The sequence below is a fragment of the Camellia sinensis genome, chromosome 7 (assembly GCF_055761805.1).
Source record: "Camellia sinensis isolate YWXY chromosome 7, ASM5576180v1, whole genome shotgun sequence".
Classification (NCBI taxonomy): domain Eukaryota; kingdom Viridiplantae; phylum Streptophyta; class Magnoliopsida; order Ericales; family Theaceae; genus Camellia; species Camellia sinensis.
In genome coordinates this window covers 9,374,099-9,383,084 of record NC_138967.1, presented here as the reverse complement: position 1 = coordinate 9,383,084, position 8,986 = coordinate 9,374,099, and positions in this window count along the sequence as shown.

The window sequence follows — 8,986 nt, the reverse complement described above, 5'->3', positions numbered from 1 at the left end:
TGTATAAAACACCCTCCCTCGACTCTTCAGGTCATTTTTTTTCCTCTTTTTTCGTCTCTCATCCCTAGGGTTTGGTTCGTGGTCTAGTTGGGCTCGATTTTGCCTTTCTTCTTCCTCTTCCTCGTCGATTCCACCTTGGTAAGTGTTTTCCCTCTCATTCTCTATTTTTTTTTTCGTCATTTCGGCTCTTGTGGGGGTTGTATTTCGGTTTTTTTGTTTGTTCTGTGTCTAGTTTTTTTTTCCCTTCCCTCACACACTTTCACTGAGTCCTGGTTTCCTTTTAATGATGGATTTCATGTTTTTTTTTATGTCGTTTGTTGTGTCATTAGACCTAGGGTTTCTCATTGTTGTTTTTTTATGGTCTCATGACTTTCATGTGTTTGTTTGGTTTGATTTCGATGTACTAGATTGTGGGTACCAAATAGTGTTGATATGGTGGGGCTTGGTTCTTATTTGCAAGGTTTTGGATCCTGTTTCGTGATTTCTTATCATCATTATATCATTAATATTATGCCCTGCATCTGTCATCCATGTTTGTGCATTGTGCTTGTGAGTTTCATCATATTGTAAGTCTCATATTTGTTTTACTTATTGTCAATCTCATTATTACTAATGTTACTAATGTTCTCTGTGTTGTGTTGCTTTGCTCTTTGGGTTTGTTTAGTATTGGGTTTCTATTGTGTCTCAAGTCATCATGTTTGCTCCTAAGCGAGGAAAGTCTACTGTGTCGCGTCCTGCATTCAATTCTGAGAGGTTTCAATCTGCTAAACAAGCCAAATTATTTCGTAAGTCCTTTGAGGCTCGGACTGTTCACCTCGAACAAAATGTCCAGCCCAATACTTTCGAGTCCATTCACATCCGTCCCTTGTTTGACCCCTTAGGTGGTGACTTAGTTTTGTCATTTTCTGGTTGTCAAAATCTTGACTGGGTTCGAGAATTTTTCTGCAATATTGAGCAAATCAGTGACATTAAGCCTTCCTTCAACACTTGGGTTAGGTCTAAATCCATTTCTGTCACCCCTGAGCTTATTCGAGGACTTCTTACGATTGATAGAGTGTTTCCTGAACACTATCATTTTCCAGTCCGTCCTACCTGTGACTTTAATAATGTGGCTGAGTTTTTATGTGGTGCTCCCCGCACTTGGCCTAAGAGTTCTTTGATTAAATAGTTTGAACTCCTTCCCGAGTTTAGGCTGCTTAATCTAATTGTCTGTGCTAATATCATTGTGACCACTTACTCATCAGAAATTAATCAAGACCAGGGGTTCGTTTTGTTCTGTCTTGCTCGTCACATGTTCATTGATCTTGCCACCCTCATTATTAGAAAGATGATAGGTGTGTTTGGGAACAAACAGTTAGGTCTCCCGTATGGTTGTATGATCAACCGTCTTTTGTCTGAGCTTGAGGTTCCCGTTTTCAAGGATGATGAGTTTGCCTTTCCCTCTCGGCCATTCACTAAAAAGACTGTTTCCTAGAGTCGTGCTCATGTTAAGGGGAAGTCTTCTAGGGCTGGTACTTCTGCAGGTACAGCTGCTGGCCTTGCTGAGAAGGCAGAGTTTGATGCTGCTGCAGCTGGTAGTGAGGAGGATGTTGTTCCACCCCGGGCTTTTCGTGACCAGCTTCAGCATTTCGAGGATGCTATGACACAGAGGTTGGACTTTTTGGATGCTCGATTTGATGCTTTTGATGGTCGTCTCGGACAATTGGAGCAGTCTGCCATCCAAACTACCACTCAGCTAGCGCACATTATTTCCTTACTACAGCTTCAGCAGCCTCATCCTCCACCTGATGTCTGATTTGGTTGTTCATTCGCCGGTTGTCTTCCTTGTCTCCCGGCCAAAAAGGGGGAGAGTATTTGGTGGTGGTACATGTTTTGATATTTAGATATTTGGATATTTGGATACTTTGCCTTGTTGATATTTTGACATCTCTTTATATTTATATCTCTTCTTATGCCATTCCACAGTTTTTTTTTTTCTTGGTATGTTGGTTGTTATTTCACAGGTGTATTTTGGATGGATTATTCGCATGGCAGGATTGATTTTTCGCATGGTAGGATTGTTTGTTGATCATAGAGTTGTTTAGTATTATTCTTTTCTTGGTTATTACATTGTCTAGTGCGTATGTTTAAGGAAAATTGTTTAGAAAAGTTTTGTCCGGGAATTGACAAAGGAGGAGATTGTTAGGTCCCTTTATTGTCAAATTCGCGTACAAACTTTGTTTTGATAAAGTTGTTTTTTTTCCTAGGTTTTTGTCTTTCCCGCTCGAGCGGAACCATTGGCGCTCGAGCGTAATATGGGATGTCTCAGTAGTTCGTCAGGTCTGTAAAAATACTAAGATGTGTGATTTCGCGCTCGAGCGGGTTCTCCAGCGCTCGAGCGGAACTCTGTTTTGTCACACGCATGTTTTGCTAAAGCCACTCGAGCGAGCTGTTTGGCGCTCGAGCGGAGATCGCAGACTTTCTTCTCCTATATATATCTGTTTAGGCTGATGATAGGGTTTACTTTTTTTAGATGTTATTCAAGAGTCCTAGGGTTTTGTTTGAGGTTTTCTTCTGAGGTTTTTGTGAGTTTTCCTTGATAAAATTGAATGAGTATTCAACTCATGATTTGAGAAGCACATATCAAGGAGATTGTTCGTATACATACAAGAGTGTTATTCTTCGGTAGATTCCGAAGATTCAAACGTAGAGTTTCAAAAGGCGTTTGATTCTATACGTAGTCATTAATTCGACAAGTGAAGTTGTGGATTCAACTTCAAGATTGATTAGTTCTGAGACGAAGGCGTGGTGAAAGAGTTACAGAAGATTCGAAACAAATTGACTGAGTTGGGTAATTTGTGTATTATCTTTGTAATCTTTCTTTCTTCAGTAGTGGATTGATTAGTGGCGTTTCGCCCGTGATTTTTTATTACAATTGAAGGTTCTTCAATTGTGATTTTTTTCACGTAAAAATCGTTTGTGTCGATTTATTGTTTATTCAGAAAAACAACAATCTAAATCACTTTCGTAAGTACTTCATGATTTAGATTGTGTGTTTTGAATAATTGAGATTTAAAATATTTTAATTTTTATCTAATTACGAATCGCTTAGGATTTTCAAAGGTAATATCAGAGTTGGGCTTAAATAATCACTAGTGCAGGGTCAAGTCTCTGTTTGTGTAGAGGAACATGGAGTGTAACACTCGCTCTACTTTGTCAAGCTAATTAATTTTGGGATAATAACTGCACAGTGGATGTCAGGGAAAAAATTATAAAAAAATAATAAATATTAATAATTAAAATTATTAATTTTTATTAATGTATAATTTTTAAACATTACAATTGAGTAATTCTCCCATTAATTTTAAATTAGATTCTTTAACAGAATTTAGCATTGCCCAGTCTTGTCAATGAAAGATTGATCTGGGTTGAATTCTCAAAGATTGCATCAATATGAAACATTCCACTTGTACATATATATGTCGGTGACAAACATCTAAAACAATTCTATTCACCAAAGTTGTCAAATTAAACAACAATCCAAATAGGAATTAGAAAAAAAAAATTATTCAAAAAAATGTATAAATATTTAAAAAGTATGAATCAGATTCATTTTGAGTATAACTCATGTTATACTAAATTTAAATTTATATTATGCATTCAAATTAGAAAATACTTTTTTTTAATATCTAAGATTTTTGTAATATGAAAAATCCCAAGTTTATGCACATGTTACATACTGGTGTTTTTTTTATAGATTTAATTTATATAAGATATTACCATAAAACCCAATAAAATACAATCATATTAATGAAATACAATGCAATTTTTTTGCAAAGAAACTCCCATGTTACATAGTGGTGTTTGAGAATGATATCTACAGAGATTTTGTGCAAAAATATATGGCAAGATAAGGAATCACACAAACTGTACAATCTATGTCGTTAAGATTTTGGCAGAATAATTTGAGTGATGATTAAAGAACAAAACATGTGAGAATTTAAGTCTAAATGGGTTTTAATCAACTTGTGAATGACATTTTGTTCTATAAATTGAAGTGACAAAACATTTGTGAGCACTTTTTGTTGTATGCTATGCTTTTGGGATTTTGGGTGTCACATCATTTCTTTATATTTATTTTCAAAATTATATTTATCATTCATTTTAATATAAATATAAAAAAAATTATTTAGTTATAATTATTGAATAAATTTGATTTCTTTAATAAATAATATACACATATATAAGGCTAAATATGAATGTCACTAATTTTCAAAATAAACTTCGTGACCATACTCGACGATCCAGTCTATCTACAAGATTATAGATAAGCTACTTCTTTCCAATGATTGGCCCTGTTTATTGTAACTTATTTAATTGTTCTTAGATGTATATTGAGAATTTATGTCAGAATGTTGGGTGAAACTGTAAACATAAATTTCAGAACATAAACCTTACACTTTGGATCGTTTACCATGTGTATTATCAAGAAATCAAGACAAAATGACATACCTGAATCCATTGATGAACGGTTAAACGGAAGCGTGATTATCAATGAACTCTTTGTTATTGATTATGTTATTGCCTTCTAATCCTTTCCCCTTTGGTGACTTATGTTTTTCCTTGAGAGGATTTAGAAAAAAAAATGGCAGTGTTCTTATTTCCACTTGGGAAGGAATAGGGACCATAACCTTTTAAAGGTTGTAATTGGTTTTCAAAACTGAAAGGTTGTAGAAGTTCAAAAGGAATGAAAACCAACTTTAACCATTATTGGTTTTAATTTCTATTTATTGGTTTTCAAAACTGAAAGGTTGTGGAAGTTCAAAAGGAATGAAAACCAACCTTAACCAATATGTTTTAATTTTTATTTCTGCCCCTCATAGAAATAGAAATTATACAACTAGTATCTACACATTAGGTCCATAACACATATACCCTTAAGCCTATTAACTAAATTGAATCACTTAAATTGTAGACTTCTTATAAATGATAACACCACATTTAATTATGTGGTCCCATTGAGACATTATCTAACAATCTCCCACTGGACCACATATGTATCCTGAAAAATGTGCTTAACTTTAGTGAGCTCAGAAATTTGTTATCATAACTTGAGGGTATCCAAACAATCTTGTCCATTAACTATATTAATATAGGATCAAAGCGATCTTCGTTACATCAATCGTAACTCGACCTACCAATGGTCACGTATACTAATACAGCTAAATGACATAGATCAATCATAGATGCGTAGCATGGAAATTACATGTGATGTGATCCATACATGCCTATTTCCAACTGGTCCTACTTAACTTTATTGAGATCAATACTTCACAATACGTAACAGAGCGTAATAAACTGAATATTTCATTTCTGCAGAAATTAATCTAATTACATAGATAAAACTCAAGGCTGACATAAAGCAGTAATATAAATACAAACTCCCACTAAACCAGAATGTTCTCAAATAGAACAACACCCATCTGAGCAGTGTGCTCATGAAAGACCTTGGGTGGTAGTCCCTTCGTAAGTGGATCCGTTATCATGGAGTTTGTCCCAATGTGCTCTATGGAAATCTGTCCACTCTGCACTCTTTCTTTTACAACTAGGAACTTGATATCAATATGCTTTGATTTTGTCGAGCTCCTGTTGTTATTGGAATATAAAACTGCAGACTTATTGTCACAATATAACTTAAGTGGTCTTGCAGTGCCTTATATTCTTCATTCATGGCTTCTATCCACTTATGAGAGTTGGAACTTTCCATGGCTTGACGAAAGTTGATTAGATCATCTTTCGACATTCCATTTTCTACCTCATGTTCCTGGAGATATACAATATAATCATCTGAACATGCAAATGTCCTTTCTCTGGTGGATCGCCTTAATGGCACAGATTCTTGAGGTTGAGGTTGTAGAGTTTGTTCCTCAAGAACAATTACCTCATCTTGAATGGGGGTTTGAACTATATTATCTTGAACAACATTGTCTGGTTGAGGATCCGAAATTACTTCTCGAGCAATGACAGGTATAGGAACCTGTGATTGGTCAAAAGTAGTAGTAGGAAGTGGGATTACTCCTGCTTCCTCCTCAAAGACAATGTCTCTAACTGGATTTCTTCCCCCAAACTCAACATCCTCAAAAAATGTTGCAATTACCTCATCTTTACATTAAGTTACCAAACAGATAATCTCTAAATAAATTAATTTAATGACAACATCTCAAGATACCTAGCACAACATTAATACCAAGCCTTTGGGTAGTGATATTAACTGTAAGTGGTATTCTTGTTGTAATGATCAAACATTGACAATAAGTTATGTCAAATAACAAATCTATCTTTTGATGGATTTATTATTCACATTAGGTTTTCTTGACAATTGGCACATGTTTATCACCACAAAATGTGTGTGTAATTCTGCCAAGTCTTAATCATGTCTTTGGACCGATAAATACCCGCATGAGATACACAGACATGAACTTCAAAACATTCCATATAAAACAATCTAGACAAGAGAGATCACTTTTGTGACATCTTGTTTGAATTGACTTATATTGAGAATGTTAGAAAATTAAATTTCTGTAGACGTTGTATGAAATTACATTAAATTTAAAGATTTCTAAATTTGTGACCCCGTATATATTATATAATCTGAAGCAATTCCAATTATATATATACATATATAAATAGAATTGACGGGTCCAAAAAACAAATAATTTTTTTTTTTTATGATGTTCAAAATCAAAACCGATCAAATCGCAAGATATCTATATATATATATATAAATACATGATGTTCATCCATTTGAGAAAAAAAAAAACTGCCCACCGAATCATTTTACAATTCCAGAAAACAGATTGCCATTTTCACAGAACAAAACAGGAAAAAAAAAATTTACATCCATAAGAAAATTCAGAATCTGATGCTAGGAAACTAAATAGAATGAATAAAGCATATCAATTCTGATAAGACACATGATGATTTGCTCTGATACCAATTGTAAACATAAATTTCAGAACATAAACCTTACACTTTGGATCGTTTACCATGTGTATTATCAAGAAATCAAGACAAAATGACATACCTGAATCCATTGATGAACGGTTAAACGGAAGCGTGATTATCAATGAACTTTTTGTTATTGATTATGTTATTACCTTCTAATCCTTTCCCCTTTGGTGCCTTATGTTTTTCCTTGAGAGGATTTAGAAAAAAAAATGACAGTGTTCTTATTTTCACTTGGGAAGGAATAGGGACCATAACCTTTTAAAGGTTGTAATTGGTTTTCAAAACTGAAAGGTTGTAGAAGTTCAAAAGGAATGAAAACCAACTTTAACCAATATGTTTTAATTTCTATTTCTGCCCCTCATAGAAATAGAAATTATACAACTAGTATCTACACATTAGGTCCATAGCACATATACCCTTAAGCCTATTAACTAAATTGAATCACTTAAATTGTAGGCTTCTTATAAATGATAACATCACATTTAATTATGTGGTCCCATTGAGACATTATCTAACAGAAACTTCTATTAATTGTAACTTATGAGATGAAAATATTTTAAATAAGTTGAAAAAAAATTAATTATCTAAAAGAATGAGAAGAGTATTTTTTATTTGCTTATTAAAACTTTCAAATTGAGAAAAATTGCACCAAACAAACAAAACAAGTGAAAATTAGTTTATGGTTAAATGAGTGGTATTGATACAACTTGTGAATGGCATTTTGTTCTAAAATTAAAGTGACAAAACATTTGTGTGAGAATTTGTGTTCTATGCTTTTGGATTTTGGATGTAGATCTAGACAAGGAATAAAGGTGATGAGAACGAAAAATGTTCCTCAATCTTTTTCACATTTCTTTCCCTCTTTTTTTTTAATATAAAGGAATATAACTAATGAGAGAGCGATTTGTACAATTTTGTGTACCTCTCACCAATCTTTGTGTATGCCAAGAACCGATCTCGCATTCTTCTTTATCTTTTTTTTGTTTTTTGTTTTTTTTTTAGCAGCGCATTCTTCTTTATCTTATTTGTGTAAAGTTGACATTCTTTGCACAAGTAGGTCCATGCTCTCTCTCTCTCTCTCTGTTGTATCCATATACCAATGTTGGGTGTATCTTCTAGACTCACATTTGCCTTATCCCCACATTTTCATGTATGGTGTGCTTGAATGTTTAGATAATTTGATATTCATGGTGTATGGTGTACACGTATATCAAGAATGAAGTACATTGAATTTAAGGGTAAGTTACAATATTGGGTCCCTTTAGCTTGTCCTCTATAATTTTAATTTTATCAATTTAAATATTATATTTTTAATTAAATTTTAACGTGATTCATAGTTAGTTGTTGTTAGCATTTTAGACTAAAAAAAAATAAAAATGAAAGAGTAAGAAGTTACATGCAACTCATATAGACATTTTAACGATTCCCGCCTAAGAAATAAAATTGAATTAATTACACTAGTTATTCCAATAATTTCTTTTGATTTTTTACATTGGTCCCTCTAGTTTTATATGTATAATTTTTTTTTAATGACAATTGATAGGGGGATCACATTACGATACAGTTAGAATTAAAATTACGAGGATTAAAATGAAATCTCTCTAAAATTATTGAAAACAATGATATAATTTATTTTTGAATTAACTTGAGCTAACTCAGTTCATTAAAACCCTGCATCTCACTAGGAGTGCCACATCATATTATATATTATTGACTAATAAATGATATTAAATTGAGATTGGATACATATGCATGTATAATAGAACATATAGATATATTCCTTTCAGATTCCAGGTTCAACTTTCACCAAGTGCTATCAACTCTTTTGGACTACATTCACAGGTTCTGCTCGAGATTTGTGCGATCCACCTAGAATAGGTGTTTTGTGTGAATTTCAAAATTAATCGAGGTACGCATAAACTATTCCGAATATTTGGTCATAAAAAATAAAAAATAAAATAAAAAAATAGTATATGCATACATTTGTAGAGTAAGCACG